This window comes from Chinchilla lanigera, unplaced genomic scaffold (genome assembly GCF_000276665.1).
Source record: "Chinchilla lanigera isolate Chin_1 unplaced genomic scaffold, ChiLan1.0 scaffold00058, whole genome shotgun sequence".
Lineage (NCBI taxonomy): Eukaryota > Metazoa > Chordata > Mammalia > Rodentia > Chinchillidae > Chinchilla > Chinchilla lanigera.
The window spans coordinates 11596429-11622474 of NW_004955459.1; the positions used below are offsets into that span (position 1 = coordinate 11596429).

Consider the following 26046-nt stretch of genomic DNA (forward strand, 5'->3'; position numbering starts at 1 on the left):
CTGAAGTGACTGCTTTTGAAAGATATTTGAAACCATACATAATATGTATGCTGTGTATAAATATTTTGAGAAAAGATAATATAGAGGAAGAAAAAATTTCAACATTACCATACCTGAATATGTCAATGATGTTATTATTTGTCTGCAGTGATATTAAACACAGTCAATTTATGAATATCCAAGATGAGTTTTTAATACTTCCCAGACTTTCCTTGGCCATAAAGTAAATAACAGATGGTACATAGCTTTGGAATGCAAACTAATTTTAAATATTGACTAAATATTTAAGAAGAATGCTATATGATGCATTCAGAAATGTAATGGAGATATCCTAGAAGCAATGTTCCCACATAAATTTTCTGTACCCCTAGTTTTGACTTCAAAGTATTTATATAAAATTACTTAAACCTACAATGGTTATAATATTCTAAACATAAAACTAAATAGAAAATTCTTAAGCTTAGGCTTATTCACATCTATAAAACCAAAGTATTTGAAGTAGTTCCCCCCCCCAGTGGTATTGGGGATTAAATTCAGGGTCTTGTGCATGCTAGGCAAGCACTCTACCACTGAGCTACATCCCCAACCCTAAAACTAAAGTATTTGCAAAACCACTGTTGTGGTTTGTGTCTGGATGCCCCCCTACAAAGCCTCATGTAGTCATGGGGGTGGGTTCTAGAGTTTTCGATTAATTCATGGTCCACTGCTGGCATTATGGGTGTGAATGCTACATCCACCCTGGGGGTGGGTAGCCTGAGTACAGTGTAAGGGAGGGAAAGAGGCTTGCTCTTGCTCCATTTTGCTATTGCTGCTTTTGATGTTTTCTGCTGCCATGAACTATTGCCCCCTGCCATGTGCCACTCTGCCTTGGAGCCAGCTGATTTTGGACTGAAACCTCCACAAATTCTTCCTTAATTCTGTGCGTCAGGTATTTTGTCTTAGCAATGAGAGAAAAGTAACCAAGAGAACAATAAAATAGCTTAAAATTACTGTAGAGTAAAATAAAAGACTTTTCAAATTTTTATATGACATAAATATTGAAATATTTGCTACAGAAGAAATCTTGAGCTCAAACATACTTATAATTCTGTCATGTAAAAGTTTGATTCTCTCACCTTTATTTGTACAGTTTACCCTCCTGTTATTTGGTCTTCACTTGAAGTAGATGCTAATTTAAGTACAACTGTATTTTTTCAAAATCCAACCTAAGAAAATTACAGGCAAATCTTAAGACAAATCATGTAGCAATATGCTATTAAAATGTGTTTTAACATGATCTATAACATGCTTGTATTAGCATTTTAAGATTATCATGTGACTCAAATTACATCATTTCAAAATTCTCAAGAGAAGTTGTAGACTACTGAGAATATATCCATGCCTCCTAAAATCCTCAAATACCACTTTGTGAAACACTATCCTAGATGATCTGGTTTTTTTGGTTTGAGATAGGGTCTCACTATACAGTTTAGACTGGCTTTGAACTCGCTGTGTAACCTAGTTTTTTTTTTGTTGTTTTTTTTCTGGTACTGGGAATCGAACTCATGACCTCGCGCATGCCATGCAAGCGCTGTGCCGCTGAGCTAAATCCCCAGCCCAATTTGGTGGTTTTGGTTATGTATGCTTTGTGAAATTCCTTAGCATAAATCTCTAATTCCCAAAATGTGTTCCATAGAATTAAAGTTAACAAGCATTTTGTGGGAGATAGAGAAAAATGGGATTCTCTACTCACTTTTGGTAAGCATTGAATTAGAAAAAGTTAAATAGATATTTTCAATATAAGAATGCTGAGACCCTTTAATATGCCAGCACACAATTTGACCCGAGGAACATTTGTCTTTTTTCTCACCTTCAGAGTATTTACAGAACTAATATTTAACAATGTGCTTATAGATTGTCAAATAAATATACCTAGGAGAAGTTGAACTAATAAGGTACTTTAGAGTAAAGGCTGTTTTTAGAACCCTCTATCAGTCATCATCTACATACAAAATAAAAGAATCACTAGGTATATTTTCAGTGCCTTGTGTATTGCTTCGTTCATAATACAGGCTCAATAAATATTTGTTGAATTAATTAAAAATCTTCTGCCAATTGTAGTTGCTTCTATTTTGGTGTCATGATCTATATACAGGACACAGCTTCTGGAGAAAAGACAGTAGTCACAAAACTATTTTTATGTAGCTTTCTTATGTAACCAATAATTATCTTGAGGTACCAGGAAGTAATTTGTTTGGAACATGCATAGTGCAGTGTGTGGGCCCTAGCCACATGTAGCTATTTAAGTTATTTAACAGAAAACAAATTAAAACTTCAATTCCTAAGTGCCACCAGCCACAGATGGGTGCTCAGTAGTCACATGTGAACAATTTATAGATTATAGAACATTTCTATCATCATCCATCTATATTAGATGATTTATATAAATTTAACCTCCAAATACTGACAAGGTAGGGAAAAGATAAAAACTATAGACAGTATAAAATCATCACTTATCAGCTATTTGTCCACCTAAAATTGACAAGTTCTATTGTGGTAAACACAGAATTAATGTAACACAAGAAGCTCACTGATTTTCATTTTAGGAAAAAGCTCGCATTATAGCATTGTAGGCCCTCAGACTTGGCGTCAGCCTCTTCCAAAGGAACACACCAATTTCAAGAGGCAATTTGGATTCTCTGTCATGGATAAGTGGCCTCTAGAAAGTCTATAGTATGAAATGTTACCCAGGTAATAGCGGCTGGCCTGTTTGCTGAAAACAAGTTGTAATACATTTTGTCTCCTTTAACAGCGTCAGTGAACTGAGAAGATAGAGAGGTATTGGCAGGCCAAAATCAAACAAAGTGGGACTCCAAGGAGTATGCACAGCAAGAAAGCTCCTCTTGAACAGAAATTATTTGCTGATTTGGGAAAATTGAAATTCTCTTTGGACAGATTTTCCAGATAACAGAACAAAACTTCAGGCCCTGCTCAATTTGGAAGTCATAGGCTTCAAATTTAAAAGGTGGGACCACAAGGGACAGCACATTTAACATTAGGGGAATCAGAAGTAAAATTCCCTTCTACCTAAGGGAAATAAGCAGAAGAGTGGGAAATTTAAAAGTTGAGAATCAGTACCTATGAAAATGTTGCTACAAGCTGGCCTTCAGGCAAATTGGCATCCAAAATTTACTCCACCTGAGTACATCCTAAAATTCCAGGTCTCTAGTTTTTGTGGAGTGGTCCTTCACTAATAAGAGTCCAAAATGCCTGTGATACAAACCCCTCTAAAAGTTTTTTTCTGTTTTTTTTACAAATATCTAACCCACATCTAATACATCTGCAAATAACACCATGTTCCCACAACTTTTATTTCATGTCATAGTAACAAGAATGACTCTCTTCATATTATCATTTCATCAAATTATAAATTTTATAATTACAAGACACAGCTGACAATGACAACAGACTCTTTGTGGACTGAAAATTAATTGTAGGGGATGGAAGTGCAGGGGGTAGTTAGCCACAGGTATTGCTCATGAACCCACAGCAGTGCTGTAAGGTTAAAGGGGACTCAAAGAGGAAGGCCTTGCCCAAGGTTTACTAGTAGTTGAGTCAAAATAGATGTCAGATCTTCTGATTCCTAATTTGGTACTTTTTAAAAATGGAATTAATCTTGACTTAAAGATCACGCTTTAAAAGTTTTTTCCCCCAAATTCTGGGGATCAAACCCAGGGCCCCACACATGCTAGACCAGTACTCTACCACTGAGCTACACCCCTGCCCCCAAATCTTTTAAGTTATATAAATGATGCTTTTTTGCTATATTACTCTAACAGATTCTGAGAAGCTAAGGGGTAATTCTTGGTGTATTGGTAGATAAAACTTTTACATGTTTCCTTATTATGGAATATTCAATAAAATATTGGTTTCATAACTACTAAAACTACACAGTGGTTGCCTACTATTCTGTAGGAATTATAGATCTGAAATGATTGCATAATAATGATGCCTATTTTCTTGGATAATCCTGTGAACTCATTACATGTTTTCTGCAATTACTGACATTAAACATACTATATTTTAATCTGCAGCAAACTGTACTACATGCAAACACACTGCAGTTAGGGAAGGAATAAAACAAGGGAAATATGAAGATACTCATAAATTGACCTAGTCATAAGCAGGCAAACCCACTTGAATTCTCATAGATATATTGACCCAATCTGTGATTATCATTTGGATCAATGCTGGCTACAGAAAAAGAAAAATCATTTAGCCAAGGGTAGGAGTTGGGGGTGGGGAGAGGTTTGAACTTCAGAGCTCTGAAACAAGCCTGGGAGGACATTCACCTCTGTGTGGCGTAATCCTTTTAGGTATTTAGGAAGCAATAACAACTAAAGTCAATAAATAAGGTCAAGCAGTCCCTGTAAGGCTTGGAGTGTATCATCAGGCAACAAACTAAACAAAGCCCAAATGAGGTCACCAAGGATGAACAAGCAAAACACGACTCTAGTCAGTGAGGTATAGAGTATCAGGATGAGAAGACATGGGGAGAGATTATACCCTATACACTCTTTGTCAGAGAGGGAATGATAGAGACCAAGAATACAGAGATGACTATTAGTTAATATAAAGATCTGTGCAATTTGAGGTTAAAAAAAGCATAGCAAGATGTCTGAGATTTCTGTCCTCCTGTTTCACCATGCTGTTCCACCTCTGGGGCATTCCTTCCTTCACACTGAATTCACACAGGAGAGATTTATATAGGTTCAGTCTTTGCCAAAACCAGGGTATGTATTCTTATCTCTTATTGAACTGTAGCTAAACGAATAGTTGCCTAATAGTATACACTGATTTTAAAAGTGATAGAAGGTGTAGCAGAAAATTTCTTATTTTTCCAGTGAGATATGTATATGTATACATTAATGGAAGAAAGCAGATTTCATCTCATAACAGCACAAATGATCCAAATAGTTAAACTTTCCCAAAAGAAATATGTATAAAGTTAGGTGATATAATAATAGACACAAAATTCATCACATAAATCAAGGACATGAATTTAGATTTGTATTGGGATTAGAATTCAACCTCCACACCCACCAAAAAATCAAAAGAATTTCCCATAGTAATAAATTATATAAAGTAATTTTAAATTAAATCCCTTGGAATTTGAAAAGTATTGGCTTCCTGAAGGATAGAAATTGTTTTGTAATACAATTAAAAGAACTTAGACTTTTCAACAGTAGATCTTAGATCTTCTAAAAGGAATTTTGGTGTCAAACTATATTAGAGTCATAATCAGAAAAGGCATTCCAAACAGAACTGGTATGTGAAGCTTTGATGTTTGATATTCCCAGAGGATTCATTAGCTAGATGCTGTAACTTCTATAGACCCCATGCTCCTCTATTAATTTAAAGATTGATACAGTGTCTTTTCCTGAAAAGAGCTATCCTACCTGAAGCCTGGGGTAGTGAAAGAGCATGTGCACAATTTAGAACACGGTAGGTATGTATTCTAATCTTTGTTCTCTACTATCAGCTGGTTATCTTGGGCAAGTTACTTGACATCTCTGCTCCTCCATTTCTTCCTCATTAAATTACTCTCTGTTGTAGGGAAGAAGTGGGACAAAGTAATGATGAAAGGTCATAGTTTTGTGGATGTTATTCTTAATCACTTTGAGATTCTTGACAAATGAGCTTCCTATTTCTCTTAAATGCCTTCAGGATTGGGAATTCCTCACCTCTCTTACAAAATGATTTGATCTTTGCGTAGTTCCCAGATTGAGAACCTGTGTTTAAACTGTACTCTTTCTTTATGGCTCCTGCCCGTTCCCACTTCATTCCATCGACAGCCTTTCAGTTCTTAAATCCACCTCCTGTACCATACACTCTATAGATTTTTTTTTTTTTGTACCGAGACTCAAACTCAAGACCTTGAGCTTGCCAGGCAAGTGCTTGTGTCACTGAGCTATCTCCCAGGCCCACTGTATAGATTTTTTGTTCTGGCTAAATACATAGATTTTCTTAGTCATTTTCCATATGGTGGTTTCTCTGTCCCTTTACCATAATGGTCACTTTCTTCTGGACCCACTTCAGTCTGTTAATAGTGTCTCCACTCTTGTGTCAGTTCCAGACCAAACACCAGAGCTTCCTCATCACATTCCTCTCTTCTGGATATTTTAACACAGTGCTTCATCACAGTAGCATTTTTGGCAGCCACATCCCACTGTTAAGTTATATTGAGCTGTTAAATTTAGACAACTCTTAAATCCTTTCCATGTGCATAAACCACATTTTTTCTATCTTGTTCTTTTATTGGTAACATGGAATTTTTGAGTGTTTGGACTTTTTTCCATTGGGGAGGTTAAGGATGGGTACCTAAATACAAAAATGTATAATTTCTCTGGTGAATTCCTCTTTTAAAACACGTCCATAGCTACTACTAGTCATAATCTTTTTTGGCATGAATTCTACCATTCAACACATTGCTGAACCATCTCAGGTTGGTGTGTCCTTCAGCATCAGCCCTCCTTCAAGTCTTCAGACCCTTATTCCAAACCCTTATGAGACATTTTGGATACTACAGCACCAAGCTCAGAGGACTACAGTAGACTCAGGAGGCCTACTTTTTGGTGACATAAATCCATGCCTCAGAACTCTTTGCTTATCGCTATCCCATAAGCCCAGCTCCCCTTCATAATGGTATCATTAGAGATTGGCAAATTCATGTAGAAGTTTGAGCCAATCACTTCATCTTGAACTCATGCTAACTCCTTTGCTGAAGACATGCAAATCATCTCTTTAAGGATTTGTTCTAGAAGATACCCCAGACATCAATCCCATATAGAAAACTTGAAGCTTTCCTAACTCAAGTTCCCAGGTTCACCTCTGTTTTGAGAATAAGACATTTGCCCATTTTCAGCCTTAATTCTCAAAGTTCTTCAAAAATTATTGACAGTTCTTCTTTCTTATCTCAAATTTCTTTTGATGCCTAAGTACCTCATATAGGTTATGAGACTCACACCATTTTGAATAGCCAGTGTTCTCTTACATATTCCTCATCTACTTATTTCTAAAAACACAGAGTTAGTGCTGCCCTTCCCTATGTGGCAATATTTAGTGGAGAGAATATAAGAAGTGAGCCGGTTAAGTAGTTCTACTTCCCTTCTCTTAATATTTTTACTTATTATTTTATTTTTGGTGATGCTGAGGGTGGAACCTAGGACCTCATACATGCTAGGAAAGTGCTCTTTCACTGAGTCACATCCCCAGCCTCTTATCTTTTAATATCTGAGACTAACAGGCTCCTCTGGGACTCTTCTTTACCACATGTAAAAATGTGCCTTGCGTGACTCGCCACACCAATCCTGACTCAATTACTTCTGCACTGTATCGAATGCACTTGTAAGTGCTTATACTATACAGACTGCCCTTTCCAGTCTGACTTTGTGATTTACTTACACCTTTTACGTTTCCCTCACTCCTTAGGCTTATACTTTCTCACACTTTGACTTTGTCCTTTGGTCTCCCAAGAGTAAATGCCCTACCTCAGTGTCTTGGTTACTTTTTTCTCGCTGCTGGGACAAAATACCTGATGCCCAAAATGAAGGAAGGAAAGGTTTATTTCGCTTACAGTTTGTGGAAGTTTCAGTCTGTACTTGGCAGATTATAAGGCAGAGTGGCACATGGCAAAGAGCTACCTCTCAGGACAGCAGAACACAGCTAAGCAGCAACCACACACCAGGGTGGAATGGGGGAGGAATGGCCTCAAGCACCCTTTTCCTCTCCCTTGCATATGCAGACTATCCACCCCAGGGCGGGTATAGCTCTCACACCCATAATTAATCAAATTCTAAAAGCCTGCCCCATGACCGCATGAGCTTTGGGGGAACACACAGATACAAACCATAACACTCAGCAAATGAGTTCTTTTAGGTGCCTGCTCAGGTCTAACATTCTCACTAGTGTTCCAGTTATCCATTGCTGTGTATCAAACCATGTGGCTGCTGACTCATGTTGTAAGTCATGTAGCGCCCCCCGACCTCCCCACCATACTCTCTTGACCAGCCAATCACTTAGATTGGCTGAGATTCACAGAGAGGAGACGTAGACTGCACATTCAGTGAGAGGAGAGTCAGAAAGTTTGCAGATGGGCTTTGAAAGCACCCTACCAGGATTAGCAGAACCCAGCCAGCAGAGCACAGGCACCATGCAATAAGATATTTGCTACCTGTCCTTCCTTCTCCACGTGGGTGTAAACCCCCTTTGGCAGACTTAGCATTTTTCACAGAGCTCACTTCATTCTGGGACACTAGTGTCTAACATCCTAGTGGCCTTTTATTTCTGTTTTATCTTTAAATGTGATTGTTTGTCTATTTTTCTGTTTGTACCTCTGAATGCACTTTAGTTTGTCAGAACCTGCTTCTTTGCTTCTACCGCACTGTATTACTTCTACTCCATTCACTGTATTCTACCAGTTCCTTCCTTCTGTCTGCATAAGCCGCTTTAACACATTTATACATTAGATGTTTGCAAGTTGTTAATGCCTATCGTGCTTTCTCATGCTGAGGAAGGTATAGCAGAGTGTTAAAGTAGACAGACCTGAGTTTTACTTCCTGTTTTATTTATGTAACCTGGAGAATAGTATTTTACTACTTTGAACCCCAATGAATTTTATGATAAATCCGGATGACAGTGGAAATAATGAATATATAGAAAGAATGTAGTATATAGTAGGCTTTCATCACATAACAATGCTCAAAATTATTCACTTGTTATTTTTTTAATTGTAAACTGCAAAAACCTCCTCATTCTGTGCTTTAGTTTTACATGAAACATACCAAACACCCTGGCAAATTGTTTTATAATGCTATGTTCTTTGTGAGTTGTTGCATATTATTTTGACTAATTTCAGTAACAGTTTTAGTAAAATCTACTAGAGTGATCATATTCATTCTTTCTGTTTTGTAAACTTTCTAGCCCCCTCGCTAGATAAAAAGTCCAGAGGTGTATCCTAGATAATGTACACTGTTCCTAGATTAAACAATTGCATGTCAGAGCAAAGACTGACTATTGCCCAAATTTCTCTCTGCAAACAATACCAAAATACCTTCCTATAGAGAAGCTAATGTAGAGGAATGTTGTTTGTCCAGAATGATTGTGGTGCTTGCAGGTGTATAATTAGTCACTAGGCAGTGTGTAAATACTCTGTAAATTGCTTTATTTGTTAATGTGCAAAGCTCTGCTGAAATACAAGGTATTATAGGAACCAGGGCTGAACATGAGAGATAAGGTACGGTGGAAAAAGAACCAGTGAGTGAGGCATCAGTGTGTGTCATGTATCCCTCTGCTGGGACAAAGCTCATAGGTTCTCCCTTCTTATTTTCTAAGAACATCAACTCCCCAGGGTGAATAATTTAAAGGACAAATTACCACCCTTCTGGGCACCAAAGACAGCCATAGGCTGAAATTAAATTAAATCATAAAGCCCTACAAGAAACTGAGGGAAGCATCAGAAATGTAGAACAACAGGAATCCAGAGCTAAGCATGAAATATTAGTCTGTGCAATGTCCTTGCCTTCCTGTGCTGATGAAGTGAAAAACTGAAAACCACCCTGATACAGACTTAAAGGACCTCTATCAAATATCCACTGTTAAGTGCTTGGCAGTGGCGGTTATAATGATTTCAATTCCAGTGGGGTATTGGAAAGAGCACTAGATCAACTTCAAGTCCTTGCATTTCAGCTAACTAGCTAGGTGACCTTGAACCAGTCACTACCCAGTCTGGGCCTTCGCTTCCTTCTTTTTCTAGATAAAATCAGAGTTTGTGGTGCTACTTTTTTCCTATCAGCTCAAAGATTATCATGAGTTACTAAAAACCTGTGTAAAATTTGTTCAATTAAAAATAGAGAAAGGTCATTATCTCTAGAACTGCTGAAAGTCTCATTCTCCTTGCTAATGGGCCAAGGGATAGAGAAGCAACTTTAGAAACAAAACTATGAAGTTTTGGGTTAAAATATTGTGTCCCCACATTGTTCCCTCTGAAAGGAAAAGATGTTTTCCTGGTGCCTTAGAAGGCTGGTACCACTCTGTGGCTAGGAATCACTCAGCACTTTAAACACCTAAGGTTGGCTTCTGAGAAAGGAACTCACCAGGACTGTACCAAAGTAAAAATCTAAGCACCTAGTTATTCTGCATCAACAGGATGAGGAAGGGTTGTGAAATGATTCCTTTATTTAATCAGTACAAAGCAAGGACATTGGAAAGTAGCTTGGCAACTATTCTGCTGCCAACGTGGCAAGCGACTCCAAAACAAGGTAAAGGTCTGCTAAACAGGTGCTATTTTTTTAGGCTACTCAGACCTAGATAGTTGAAAGATCTAGGACACAACCTCAGTCCAACATGTTACACTTAACTCTTTCAACATTAGCTAAGCCTAATCAGCATTTACTGCCATGAGAATGTTCATAGGAACAAAGAAACTCGGTGATGTCCTCAACTCCCAGCCTTCATGGCTAAGAGCTTAGTAGAGACCACATGTCCAAAATGCTCAACTAACTAGTGGTGCCCAGGTCTCTGGATTTCATTGGCCAATAAATTTCAGGGTGTGGGGGAGTCATATGCAAGGGGGCACATTTGGAGCCATTACTTCACAGACTAAAAACTATCCACTCCTGCTATCATTTCATAAAAGAATATAATGCTAAAACAAGGAAGGGCACTATCTCAGAATATAGGACCACCCTTACATTGCTTCCGTTTATTTCTTGGGTATATTAATTACATTACTCTTCACTTGGTAATCAGAGACCTGTAAAAATTTCTTCTTGGGCAGGAATAGTCTTTAAAAAATTTGAAAATCCAGCTCTTTGTAAAACACTCTTACAACTAATAAGTCTCTTTCTCTGACAATTTCGATCTTAAATTTCCTTAGATCCTACTTGAAGTCCCAATTCTTTTATTTTGTTTTTTGTTTGTTTTGTTTTGTGTTTTGTTTTGCTTGAGAAGGTTCTCACTATGTACTCCACACTAGCCTTGAAACTCATGGAAATCCTCCTGCCTCAGCCTCCCAAATGCTGAAATTATGGGCATATGCCACCATGCCTGGCAGAAGTCTCAATTCTACTTTCAAACTTTTCCTGATTACCCATGGCCAAGAAAATCTTTCCACTCTCTGAATTCCCTTGTACTTTTTATTATAATATATAATCTAGCAGTTTTATTTAGTGGCAATGGATTTTGAAATTTAGAGTGTTTTGGAATTAAGAGTTTCATTTTTATGTAACAATCTAAGTCTCATTATGAGGAGAGCCACGGTGTTAGACATGTCTGAGGAAAATTTTAATTTTGTAAAGAGAAAATATAGAATTCTAGGACAGAGATGAATTACCCACTATTCGAAATGTGTCTGAGGTTGGCTGAAGTCTTTTAAGGTTGATAATATAGAATCAAATCACGGAGATAAATCTTTGCAAATGGGAAGGGGAACAAGAAATGGGTGGCGAAGAGGAGGGGAAGGAGACATAAAAAGAATTAAGATGTGCCATGTACATGCACCAACTCCCCACAATTAATGTAATCTCTATGTACTGCAAACATGTGCTAATAAAAGTTGTTTAAAATCTACTTTGATCAGCTGACTAATGTGTTGAAAGTCCTCTAGAATTATATCAAGAAAGGATTATCAAACCTTATACTCTAATATTGTCCCTTTTCTTCACCAACCTAAGTATACATCAGAGTAGTCACTAATCTTCTTCCAAATGGCCCCATTCTCTCATTAGGAAGAATAGCAGAATTCTCTTTAATAAATATTTCTTAGGAGATTAGCTAATCTATCCCCTTGTTTAAAAGGTATCTATGGCATTTCACTTTTGGGTAAGACAAGAAACTTGCAGCAAAAACCAAACAATAAGGATTAGGGATTTCTAGCATGATGTATGAGTTTATAGGTACTTTAAATATGACAGTCTTCTATCTCCAAATATGCAGAACATCAGTACAGTCCTGAAGTGAGACCAAAATGACATATTTCTCCCAGTTCTCCAGACTCACATCTGTTTCCTTTTCACTCTTGACTATTTGTAATATCTTTCTTTAATGCTTATTACTTCTACTCTCTCCTCTCCCCACCCCAGCTCGCCCATAAGCTCATTAAAATCTAGGTCCTTAGGATAGAGTGTAATAAATTCATCTACATGATATATATCCTTCATCATCCTTCCTGGAGTGCTTGACTTATGCCAGACATGGTGCTGGGCTTTGCTTAGTGCATGGCTTCTCCCAGAAGTCCTTGTAATTTTGCAAGGTAGAAAGAAAGAAGTCAACAACTCGAATCTTTATTGAAGGGATAAGAGAGGCTTCTTGTTTCCTCAAGTCACTACATATATAGGCCGTAGTTTATGTCTAAGACCAGCCAGATTCTCTATGGTTGGATCCCTGCCTTCCTTTTATTCTTCTACTACAATGACCAGAGTCCTAGATTTTTAGTAATATTTATGTATCTGTATTGACAACATAGTAGATCCTTCTTCATTTTTCTTTTTGAAGACTGACCTTTTTGTCCTTAATGAAAATCAAATTCTTAATCTTAACACTGAAATACGTGTTTGAAATATTTTTAAATCTTTTAGATTTTAGAATCAAAACTATTCATACCCAGCTCTGGAAATGAGAACTCCCATCTCTGGAACAAATTTACTCTGTGACCTTCGCCAATTCTCTAAACTTGTCTGGCCCACAAGTTTTCACATTTGTGAACAGGAAAATTGTTCTTAATAGAGACTGAGATATTGGAGAGTTGGGACCATGCCTTTTAATCTTCCATATGTTAGTGTATAGAGCCTTGTCTCGGGCGCTGCCCACGCAGATGCTCAGGAAATGCTTGCTAACTGAACGTTTTTATGATCACTGGTAGAGAGACAGCATAAATGCAAAACGATTTTTCCCTTGCCCTGAGTTACCCAGGGGCATCATTCTCATTCAGAGATGACCACATTTCAGAAAGTGGGTCTCATAAAACATACAATTTAATGAAGCCATCTGGGAAGATGATCGTCATATAAATGCAAGATATTGATATTATCTGGCTACTTGGGGAAATACCATGTAAATGAAGGTGCAACCTAGCTCCATAATTCAAATCTCTTATTGACGTACACTGTCTTTGGATAATAGACTTTGTAGATTGATATTTCTCACAAATCTGAGGCTACACTTCTACCCTCCTTTGCAATTTTGCTGTTTTTGCAGTAAGATTTTATTTTACTTTTTGGAAACTGTATTTTGTTCAGCAGGAATTTATTAGTGTCAACTGAGTCTTAAAAGAGATTTTACATGTGTCTTTATTTGTTTTTTTAAGCTTCCCTTATTTTGAAGTAAGAAATAAAACTAATAACACAGGCACTTCTTTCCTGCTTGAATAATTATGCGTAGTGCTATTCAGTTATTCAGCATCCCAACTGATTTGACTGCTTTCTTTCGTCTAGCAGGATTGAGTGTTCTCCTCCTGATGTTATCCTGAAGGCTGTTCTTGATGAAGCCACCCAGGGATCTGTACTCCTTGTTAATCAGTGTCAACTCCTTTCTCTGAGAGACAATTGCTAAAACAGTACCAAGTGTAGTCAGGTCAAAAGTCACACCAGGATGACCTCTGGCTAGCCTTGGAACTCCCAATATTTTATGTAGTCTGGGAAGGGAAGAGAACACTTCCTCTACACTTAAGAATCTATCTTACTAACTTTGCTGAGGAAATTGCCACTACCATTGGAACATCCACGGCTACCAAGTGTGAACCAAAGTTCTTCTAGATTCCTCAGTATCTCTGCAGAAAGAAAGGCACCCAGTATATGAGCCTACTTTCTTGAAATACTGAGTCGGTTTGACTTTTAAAATCCCCACCCACTCCCTTAGCATGTATTCACCACATGATGCACAATTATAACCAGTCATACTCCTCTTCCTAGTGGTGGGTGGAGCTCATGGATACTGTCTGGCAGGACGTGTGGTAGCTTTTCTGGCCCCAGAAATCACACATAGTATTCACTTGGCTAGGAGAACGTGTATGGCAGGGCCAGAGAGGGAAAGGGAGCAGGCTATTCCACATATTTTGCCTGGCTGATGACTTGAGTGGATGGAATACAGAGGGAGATGGCAATATGTTACTATTGATCTTTATTCTCTTTCATATTAGATTATGATATTAAAGAAAACTCTTTCTCCCACTCTTTCTATTGCATCCCTGAATGATGGTCTAGAAGCAAGGGTTTAGGGTTGCATTCTTTACACCACAGAAGGAAGTTAATATACTTAGATATTGGATAAAGAGAATCTGCCACTTCTTTTCCTTAAGTACTGCCTGAAACTATTATCATTCATCCCTGATGGGACAGGAATAATCTGAGTTTCAATTTAATGAAGCTGATGGGAAGTCCAGAGTCTTGGAAGACATTTAAGCACACTAATTTAAGGGTGCTATAGGCAGATATTGTAAAACGTACAAGGGCACTGGCATCACCAAGCTGGAAGAAGAGGAGATACCAGTGTTCATGCCTACACATACATACACACATGCAAACGCATAGGCAGAGAACTATCTCCAAGCCAAAATATCCCTGGAGGAACTTCAGGAACCATTTAGAAATGTGCAGCAACATAGAAGAGTGAAAAAGAGACTATCCACATAAAACGTACTAGGCTCAAAGGATGGTAAGGAAGAAAACCCAGCTTAGGCCTTCAAAGAGTTCTCAGAGAGCTCATAGTAGATTTTATATGCACATCTGTTAATATTCACAACATTATTATTAACTTTTAGGAGACCTTAAACTTTATTTTTCCCTATGTTGCAAAGCATAAAACTAAACTGCAAAGATGTTGCTAAAACTGGTCCAAACATCCACAGGAACTGGAACTCTGACTGTAGAGATGGCAAGTGAAGAAATGACCCCATCCAAATAACTGGTGGTGCGGGCTGGGGATTGAGCTCAGCTGCACAGCGCCTGCCTGGCAAGTGCGAGGTCGTGAGTTCAATTCCTGGTACCAGAAAAAAAAACAAACAAACAAAAAAACAAAACAAAACAAAACAAAAACCAAATAACTGGTGGTAGCATCTCAATGACTTATATGTTAAGAAAACAATCATATTTACCAAAAAATTTTAAAAACGTATACATGGAGAAAACCTTTCTCATAAAACATTAGGCAATTGTGGGAACCAAACATTTTTTTTAAAAGACCAGTAGAAACCAGTCTTCAGACATTTACATGTTTTATCAGCTAACTCCAATGTAGCCATTGCTAGTTGTCACAGTGTGGAAGACAAGTATGGGACATTCTTTTCCTTGAGTTACAATACCAGCGGGAAGATGAGGTTTTGCACACAAAGGAATTAAAGAGATATTGCTTTGCACTGCAAAATATTTTTAAAACTGCCTAATATCTGAAGGCTCTGTGGAGGAAAAAAAAATCTATGATCATAACTAAGAGGTTAAAATTTGCATTTACAGGCTTTTGAAATTAGTTGGAAGAGAGGAGTGGACATAGTGAAAAAGGACCTGAGGTCTGAACATGGGAAGAACTGATAAAGTACTTTTTATATAAACAAAAAGCAAGATCCTTTCTAACCATTTCCCCCAAAATGATTTTCTATAAACATCAAAACTATTAGATTGCTATATATGAAGCTATATAGCTTCATATGCTGTCATGAAAATGTTTGGGAAATTTTGAGCCAAAAGTGGATTTATTTATTTGATTTGCATAAAAAAGAGGTTTTGTGTGGTTTTTTTCTCCACTGCAAAACATATGGGAAATTATAGAGAGAAAAGCAAAAATCATTCATAAGCCCACTACAAAGAGCAAATAAGTATTAGAAATTTGATGTATACTCCTCCAAACACTTTTTATCCATGTATACTCACATGTTAACATATTTTTGTAACAATGGAATCTTGCTAGGAATACAATAATTTAATGGATTTTAATCTAATAATAATATATCATTTTGCATACAAATTACATAGACTTAAAACTAGTGCAGTTAGTTGAAGAGCATCCTTCAAAATTTTAAATCCAACCAGAACCTAGGAATACATACAAAGTGACCTATAACCTTTTGGTCATGTACCTCACCATTAAAATGAGTTGCACCATGTACACTCTCTCTTTCTCTCTCTCTATCTATCTATCTATCTATATGTGAAAAGTATTAACATATACTGCTGTCCCTAATGCACATTATAAAACAATCTCAGACATTTCAAAAGGATAAGGTAAAAATTTTAAAGTTTGGGCATTTTCTTTCCATGCTCTAGTGAATAATCATTTTGAATATCCTCCACCCTGAAGTTCACACACCCCAATTTGAAGATCCTTGATGATATGATATTCTAGGTACAAGATGTTCTAAGGAAGGGATGGTGTTATACCTTGTGTCTAGATGTCCCCCAAAGCCTCAAGCAGTCATTACGGGGTTTTTCCCAGAGATGGCTAAATCTAGAGTACATGTTTGAATCATGGTACAATGCTAGGACTAAGAGTGCTAGGATTAAGGGTGAGTGACTAGTAAAACAGACCCCTGATTGGTTTGACACAGGTCTAACTCCACTAACCTGGATACAATATAAGGGACAGAAAGAGACATATCTTCCCTCTTGCTTGCCTTGCTAATTCCTTCCCTGCTGTGAACTCTTCTGTGCAATGCCTATCTACCATGCCACCCTGCTTTGGAGCCAGCCTATTATGAACTGAAACTTTCTACAAACTGTGGGCTGAATAAACCTTTCCCCATTTAACTTTGACTGTTGGGTATTTTGGGTCAGCTGTGAGAGAAGTAACTAAGACAGATGGGATCTGGAATTTGCTGATCATACAAATGTACACAGAACCAATAAGAAAAATAATTCTGGAGGATGCAAGGTTCTGTCTGGCACAGACAGCTTGCTCACTATACTCACTTTTCTAGATTCAATTTTAGGATTATACTGCATGAAACTTCTGGCATGTCCAGATAGAACTGAAAAACTACCTTCCTTGGATTTTCCTCTCCCTATACAGACATCTAGCATAACAACTGCAGCGCTTAATTACATTTATTGGTTTCAGGGTCTCTTGACTGTAAGCCTCTCAAAGGCAGGGATCGTGTTGTGTATAAAGTATGTCCTCACTAGGCCAATAAATTGACAAAACTGGATATATATACAGTGCTTAAATTAGGATATCCTAGAAGCACTGAAGAACAAAAAGGAACTGTGAAGAGATACTAACAAAAGCCTATTTGACATATGACTATGTTTAATTAGATCGTAATGTTTGACTTGTTTGCAGCAAATTTCACAGAATTTCCCAGTGAAGTCTCCAGGTAATTCAACAGAATTCATGGTTGCCTCGCTCCTTTGCACAGCTCTTCTTTTGCTCCACAAAGGAGGGGAGCTAGCCCTGGGTTGGGATGTTTATGCACTTGCTAATCATACATTTGTTTTGCCTCTGAGCTCAGTCCTGCCTGCCAAATATAGTTCAGGATGACAATCATTTTCATGCTTTCAGTCTAACAAAGGTTCCAGAAGGATATGGAAAAGAGAACAAAGCCAGAAGTTTAACATCAACAATAATGAGGGAAAAAAATAAAACAGGTTTAAATATTCTAATCCTCATTTTTTGCTTTTCTTTTTCAGCCTTTTAGTATTCCTGTTCATCTGCCATTGGTTGGCCCATTGAGGATAGGTTGCAGTGGGTAAACTTTCAGGAGCTATGGTGAATAAGGAGGCTCAGTTCTACTTCTTGCTTATATGCCTCAAGAGTCAATTGAGTTTTTAAATCTTTTATTCCCCCTTGCCATGTGTGTGTCTTTCACGTTAACTTGAAACCACAACTAGTAACTTCACAATATTTATTTCCACATTTTTTTCCTCTAAATCATGGTTTTCAAAATTGAGTTGCATAAGATGTTCGTAGATGTCTCATGAAAAGAGCTTCTATAGGAAAGTTAAGTTATTGTACATGCTAAAAAGATTCCCTTGCAACAGTCTTCTTAGGTCCTTTAATTTACCAATGCCCTTTGTCAATCTTTAAGAGGAAGCATGGCTTGTCACACAAAAATGTCTGTTCTCTGGAATCATCTGGGAAGACTAGTATTCTAATTAATACCTTTCAGCAGTGCCACCCTTCTGATTTAAGGGTTTGGTTTAAACTTGGTGTTGAGTGTTGGAGCTTCTGTCATTAGAGAGAGAGATATTCAGACCTACCTTGGATTGATGTATAACTCTTGAAAACATGGAGAAAGCAATATAAAGACCCTCTCTAAAGTATGCATACAGCTCCCAATTCATTCTTCCTATGAGCTCCCATCTCTCTACCCTGGATTCTAAAATGCCAATCCTGCAGAAAGGTACAGGCTAGAAAAATAGTCTAGTGGAAAGAATTCTATATAGGTCTCCATGGTCTTAGAAATAAACCGCTCAGGACCTGATGTACACATAAGCTCTCCTGATTGCTTGTCAAAAGTAGAAATTCCCTTCCCTCTTGGAGTTTTTTATGGAGCGTCTCATTTTAAAAATTTTCACCCTCAACACCCTCACACAGAGCCTCCATATGATATGTAGCTCTGATTTACACTGTACTTCTACCAAAACATGCTCCCTTTCAATCTATTTCCTATATAGTTTTCTGTCTGCCACTCTTGCCTGTAGACACCCTTCATCCTTTCCAGCCTATTATGGTTTATACCTAAAGGTCTCCCACAAAGCCTCTTGTGCTCATAGGTAGGTCTTTTCAGAGGTGGCTTGATCCAGGGTGTATAAATGTGGAGTAAGGACGTGATAACTAAATTGGTTTAGCATAATTCTGTGGATAATGGGAATGCCCAGCTTGGTCTCAGTGGTCCTACCCGAAAGGCTGGTATCTGGGATGGAATAGAAGGGAAAGGGAGGCTTCATGCTCCTGCTTTCTGCTGCGTGCATGCTCAGTTGTGGACTGTTTCTCCTCTGTGATGCTTCTCTGCCATACCGTCTTGCCTTGGAGGTGGACAACTATGTACTGGAAGCTCTGCAAAATATGATCTGAAATAAGCTTTTCATTCTTTAACTAGGAAGTGCTGGATATTTTGTTTTAGCAATAAGAAAAGTAACTAAGACACACCCACTTGTAACGCTCCTTTGTTTTTCTGAAATCAACATCTTAATGCCCATGCCAGAGGTCAGCAAAGTATTATCCTTTGGCCAAATCCAGCTCATGTTCTTTTTTTTAAATAAAATTTCATTGGAACGCCATGCTCATTCCGGTACATACTGAATAGGCCTGCTTTCTTACTTTAAGAGCAGAATTAAGTACACGTGGCAGAGAATGGATAATTAGCAAGCCTAAAATATTTACTCTGTCCTTTACAAAGAAAGTTTGCTGACTGGCCTATGCCATTTCTCTATACTTATCAGAAGCAGCATTAGAACTTCACTGTTTCTGTATCGTTTTGATGGGTTCTAAGCTCCTGAGAGCAGTGTGCATGATTTGCACTTTTTGGACTCTTTTGTAACATCTAGCCCAGAAGAAGTTATCAAAAGGTTGACTTTTTAACTGATTTTTTGAAAGGGTGGAATTTATCCCAAATTCCCCATATAATGTTCCTGGTGCCAAAAAAGAAAAAGCAAAAAAAGTCATGTTTTCTTTTGATGCTATTTTCATCTACTGGTTCAAGATTGAAAATAGGCATAATCTATTTACATCAGTTAGCGTCAAATTTTACTTATAGGTTAAATACATCTAATCTTATAGGGACAACCATACATTTCTCCATGATAATTCAGAAAGTATTATCCTTTTTTTGCAAAATAAACTGCATAACCTTAATAATTCCCCATATACAACACACTGATTCCAGTTACCCAAAGAAGGTTACAGCTCCCCACCCAGCATATACCTATGCACACATACACTCCCTAAAAGCTCTGTGTATACCAGCAAACAGAAAATAAACTAGCAAGAGTTGATCAGTAAGATTCTCTGATGGCCATTGGGCCAATTTTCTTTATGGCCACTCAGAACCCTAGAACAGCTTCATGCATGTGGGTGGAATGCACTCCCCGCTTATCCCAGGGAGGCTCAGTCTGTGGTGGCCTGTCATTCTAATACTGGAGGTTGCTTAGTAAATAAGCCAATGAAGGAACACACTGGAAGGAGCAAGAAACAATTTGTAAGCCTATAGTATCTACTCTGAAGTCCTCTCCTCCTAACAGCTGTCAAGGCAAATGAAAATCTTAAACTCAAAATTGCTGAAAGAAGATTTTTGTTTTTGTTTTCAAAAAAATAACAAGGAAATCCTCCTCTTTATTTGTGGCTTTTATACTTAGAGGGGGGTTAAATTAGATACTCAAAAAAGCTTTAGTTTTTTTAGTGCTAAGGAGCAGGTCCTAAAGTTTTATATGTGATTAACACATGCACATCTGCATTTTCATGGTTCCAAGTGTGTGTATGTGCTTGGCTGAATTACTACTCTGTATAAATACACCTTCTATTTGTTTAGTGACAAATAGAATTACCTCATAAAAGGAAAAGCAAAATTCTCAGGGCTCTCCTGCAGCTGGCTTCTACTTCCACTCCTTCCAGCAGGCCTCCTTATTTTTGTTTCTCAATAAATGTGAGCCTTGACATGGGCTTAGATGTGATATGATCCTCCCTTGGCTTGGCCCTGCTTGGTGGCCCAAGCAAAAAGATTCTGATTTTTCTATTGTTAAGTTGCCAAAGTATATACATTCAAGTCTATAGAAAGTAGCCTTTTATAATACTAACAATTTTCTGCAGTTATAATTTTCATGATGTCTACTGGTTGAGAGATGATAGGACTTATTCATAGGATTTACACTCTGGTGGTTTGATAAATACATAACATGTTGAAAAGGAGTCTCATGCAAAAGTAAACATTATTCATCAGTGCTTTAGTTTCTCTTCTATTTGCATTCAGCTGAGCAGTATTGTAAGTTTTTGTTTGATTTTTATTTGTTTTTTCATTTATTGGGCTTTCTTTCTAGATCCTTTACCTAATCTAATCCAAACAAGAACAGCACATAAACAACTCTAAATATGGCATAGGGGGAAATGTGTATATCCTTTATATTATCTTTTGTTCACATACTGAGGCTATGGAAGGCAAAATGTGGTGAGGTGCTGTTTAATAGCATGTTTCATGCTTATCGGTAATTTTTTCCCTCTGACCTTCTGCCTCAGACAATTAATTTTCTTGAACTGCTCACACACTGGAAGAACATGGAGGGGGAATAATGTTAGTACTAGTGAATATAATCTTGGAAGGAAAGCTGTGCAATTATTCAAAGACCTAATCTTATCTCTTGTTTCATTTTTATATCACAAGTCTACATTTAAAAGTATTAGATATACTGTACTGCTGTCCCACACCTTCAAACCCCAGTAAATAAATGCTGCTAAGTGCCACCAGGAGTGAAAGAGCTTGTAATGAGAAGTGTGAGGAGATATGTGCTCCATTCATCATTCTGTTCAGTCCAATATTGAAGCTCTTGTTATCAGCAGGATTCGTGGCGATGTCATCATGGCTGGCATAAATCTTCTGTCAGTGTGGGTCGGACTGATGCCCTATTAAAACTCTGCTTTCACCTAATCACACAATGACCTTTCAATGTCTTTAATTAACCTCTGACCTGAACCATGCCAATGTCTTGTTGGTAGGTAAATCTATGGCATGACATTTGCTTATGACACTACATTTATCTTGGTTTAATCATTGTACCTTTCAGATTATGGCTTGAATGAAATACAGTTGGGACTTGTGTTAATAGTTGGATTAATTTTTAAAAGGTTAGAACATAATATTTTCCTCTGAGTTCCCAGTGATATCTTTACAGACGTTTCCTCCTGGGGAGTTGGGGTCCCCATTAAAGTATGTCTAGGTGAGCCTTCCTTTTCACCAATCATGTCATCTTTTCTACCCAAAAGTATTCCTTTTGAGTGACCTGGGAGCCAGAAGCATTCTAGGTCCTATGTAAGACTGGACGAAAAAAGGTTTCAAATGTGTTCTATGCTCGCATGTCTCAGACAATAGAATGTAGCAATGGTATAAAATTAAAAGGGGGCTGGAGGTAAGGGAAAACTTTTCTCTCACTTTAGGAATGTGCTTGTCAATTCCAGACTGTTTGTTCCTCAGGTCCTGAGATTTCTTTGGATAATATCAACTCTTCTTCATTCCTCCACTAAGTGGAATCCAGCTGGGAACTCTTGTCTGAATTAGTGAATATTTAAAGCATAAAATGTTTATAAAGAAATATAATTGTCTTACACACAAATGGAGTTACTAATTGAACTGGTTACTAATTCATTTATGCTCACTAGGTTGTTTAAAAAGCAAGTTGTGATAAGCCTATAAATCATAACATTGTATGAATAAAATAAATGTTTTGAGCTACATGAGATTTATTCAATTTTGTACTCAATCAGAAGTCTCGTGAAGAGCTTAGACTAGACAATCTGTCAGGTCTTTTTCAGTTATAAAAATATATGATTCAGTGTCTCGGCATTACAAATTCTGGGTTTATTGGGTCTGAATTCAAAAAGTTTTCCTGCCTTTAAAATACAATTTTAAAAAGTTATACTAGAAGGACTTCAAGAGCTGAAAGTTGTGCAGGTATCCCAGTGGCCTTTGCCCTCTTGCCTACCTCCTCCTTCCACTTGAGTATCCATTGACTAATCTGTAAAATTAGGATAGTAATGCCTATCAGTAAAATTGTTGTGAAGATTAGTTTAAATATACATTTAGCGCCTCATGCAGTAATGCCTAATTCATTGTAGATGCTGGTGCATCAGTTAGCATCTGCAGTGTTTTCTAGTAGATATTACCTCTTAGGCTGGTGCACTAGCCTCACTTAATCTCTTTTCCTCTAACATCATACAATACAGTGTCATGGTTAATAATCTCGGAGTCCCTCAAAACCTCAAATGAATGCTTAGTCACCAACTTACTGCCTGTAGCATCATGGGAAATTTATTTAAGATTGTAATATCACAATTTCTCATCTATAAAAGGGGTAAATAAATGTATCTAATTCACGGGCACCTTAAATTGGAAAAAGCATGAAGGGCACCATGTCCAATTTTTCTCAATAGCTTATCCCCATTACTTAGCATAGTACCCAGTACATAGTAAGCACTCAAAAAGTATTAACTAAATATCTAGCTATTATATGTAATTTATTATTTAATTATATAATAACATTACATATAACACTGTCATCATCATCACTAGCGAATAACTTTGCTCTAATTCTGTCTCACTGTTTGCATTGGTATAAGAGTGCCAGTTACATTTTTGATGAACATAGTTTTTGTTTTGTTTCGGTCCTAGGCTGATGTGCTGAAGTGATATTTATGAATGATATCTATTTTACCTACTCATTTAAGAAGTGTTTACTGAGAAAGTGTCATGTGTCTGCCTCTGGGATACCATGAAAAGCTAAAAGACAAGTAATCACAGCTGTCATGGAGCAAAGAGTCTCTAAAAGAGACTGATGTTAATCAGAGAAGGACACTAACAAATGAATAATTGTATGACATTGCCAAGGAGCCTGAAGAAGAGATACGCAGCTCAATGAATGGGCTTTGATATAGTCAAGGAAGCCAGCTAAAGTCTAAAGGAGAAAAGGCAAAGGATAGAAAGGCCTGACTACATGGAGGTTTATATGCCATACTACAAAATTCTTTTCTCCTAAATCAATAGAAAATAGAGGATAGTGGCATGTGGAAATTTGTGTTTCTAAAAGCTTACCTTGATGACCATATGGACAGAGTATCATAGTAAGAGAGGGAGGTACAGGGAGAAGTTAATGTCAGTGAATTATACTCTATAAAATACCAGGAGGGTAATCTTCATGGTAATTCTTTGTCTGAATTCCAGAAAAAAGTTAGGTTGATGTCTTTTTCAAAGGCACCAATAAAGCAGAGGCAAAAGGACTACTTCCCTGCACTACCAAATGGATAAACCTTGCCTTTCAGAAGTAACATCAATACTGAGGACCACAAGATAGCACATAGGCCTCTGAAATTATTGTTCTCCTCTGCCCTTGGTGTGACTACAAGAGAACAAGGCAGTCACGTCCAGCCAGTGGCTCAGGCCATTATAGCCCAACTGAGATTTACATTGATGAGTCTGGGCTACAACACAATTAGACTTAGGAAACCCTGCTGAACCTTAGGTCCAACAAGAACCCAAACCAAAGAAATCCACCTCTTCCTAAGAGAGCTCTCATGACAATCAAATTCATAATGCATAGGTGAGTAGGTTATTCATTTTCATCCTGCAAATATTTATTCAGCTCTTATCATGTGTCAGCCACCTCCTAAGTATTAAATGATAAAATAAGCAGAGTCTCTAGAGGCACATGTGCTACATCATGTGATTTAAAGGGATTGGCTCACAGGGTGTGGTGGCACACACCTATAATCCCAGCACTGGGAAAGCTGAGGCAGGATTCTTGTGAGTTCAAGGCCAGCCTGTGCTACGTAGTGAGTTCAGGGCCAGCCTGAACTACATACGGAGACCTTGTCTCTAAATTAATTAATTCATTAATTGGCTAACATTCTAAGGCTCTAAGAATAGCATGCTATATACTTGTACTTTATACAAGAATTTTGATTTGATCAAGACAGCTGCACTAAACAGAAAAGATAATCTCTACTCTAAGGTAGTGAAGTTCAAATCTAGATACATGGACCACAAGGTCCTTGATCTTTTGTTTCTCCACGATTTTTTTCCCAAAAAGGAACTCTATTCAGAAGAAACTCACCAAGCAAGCCAGAGACTGTCATCAATGAGTTTCCTTTGTGCTAAGATTTGCCCTGTTTTAAGTATCCTCCTTTAAAACCATAGCAGGGTTCCTTAATCTCAGCACTATTGGTATTTTTGGATAAAAAGACCCATTGTAGAATATTCAGCAACATCTGAAGCCATGATAAGTGAAATGCCCTTGGATGCTGATGAATGTTCCTGGGGGTAATAAGGGCATCATTCTTGGCTGAAAACACTAGTAGAGTACAAAGACAAAGGACTATGTCCTGAAGCTCACTACCTTGTAAAAGCTAAGCAGAGGAGAAGAAGTTAGTGTGAAAGACCAACAGAGCAAGTTTCAAGAAAGAAATGGTTGGCCAGACTTGGTAGTACACACCTGTAATCACAGCATTGAAGAGGCTGAGGCAGGAGGATTGCTGTGAGTTGGAAGCCAGCCAGGGCCACATAAGCAATTTCAAGGCTATCCTACACTACATAACAAGACCATGTCTCAAAATAGAAAGAAAGAAAGAAAGAAAGAAAGAAAGAAAGAAAGAAAGAAAGAAAGAAAGAAAGAAAGAAAAAGAAATGATTGGCAAACAGCTGTTCCCAAAATGTTCCATAAGATATATACGGAGAAAAAAGAATAATCTTTGAGTCTGGTTATGAACAGGTCTTTGGTGACTGTAAGGAGTACAGTTTCAGAGGACTGGCAGAGGCAGGAGTCTGGAAGTATATAAAATGCATAGGGGTGGATGGGGTGGATTGTTTAAAGAGTGAATTCCTCTTTAAACAAGCTTGAGAACATTGTAAAAGTGATGCTGTATAATCTCTGGGCTGAAGACTGAAAGGATTGGAAGCTTCTACTTTCTGGATCTTGGAATACTCTCTCAGACCTGTGAGAAGCTATATCAGATGTTTGAGCAGCCTGAGACCACCACGCTGTGATCACTGTCTCAGCTGAATCCAGCCTCCCACCCATCCCACCAAGTGACCGACATGCAAGTGAGTCCCTAGGCCAGTCCAATTACCTACTGATACCAGTGAGTGAACTAAGTCAAAGTTACCAGGAGCAGAATCTGCCCAGGCAATCCCTGCCTAAGTTTCTGAGCTACAAAATCACGTGGAACTATAAAATTATAAGGTTTAGAATGGTATGTTTCCTAGCAGTGTGTACCTGAAACAGATTGCAGCGCTAATGCCAGTTTCCTTTTCCCAGTTACAGGGTTTAAAGAACAAGGATAATGACTGAATGACCTTCAGTCCAGCAAGGTCCACTATTCTGCAAT

General features: G+C 37.8%; 1 long non-coding RNA gene across 1 annotated transcript in view; it reads left to right on the forward strand.

Moving 5' to 3' along the window:
* The window catches only part of LOC106149987, a 54916-nt gene that overhangs the window by 4270 nt on the left and 24600 nt on the right, over positions 1-26046 (forward strand). The gene's annotated exons all lie outside the window — the stretch shown is intronic.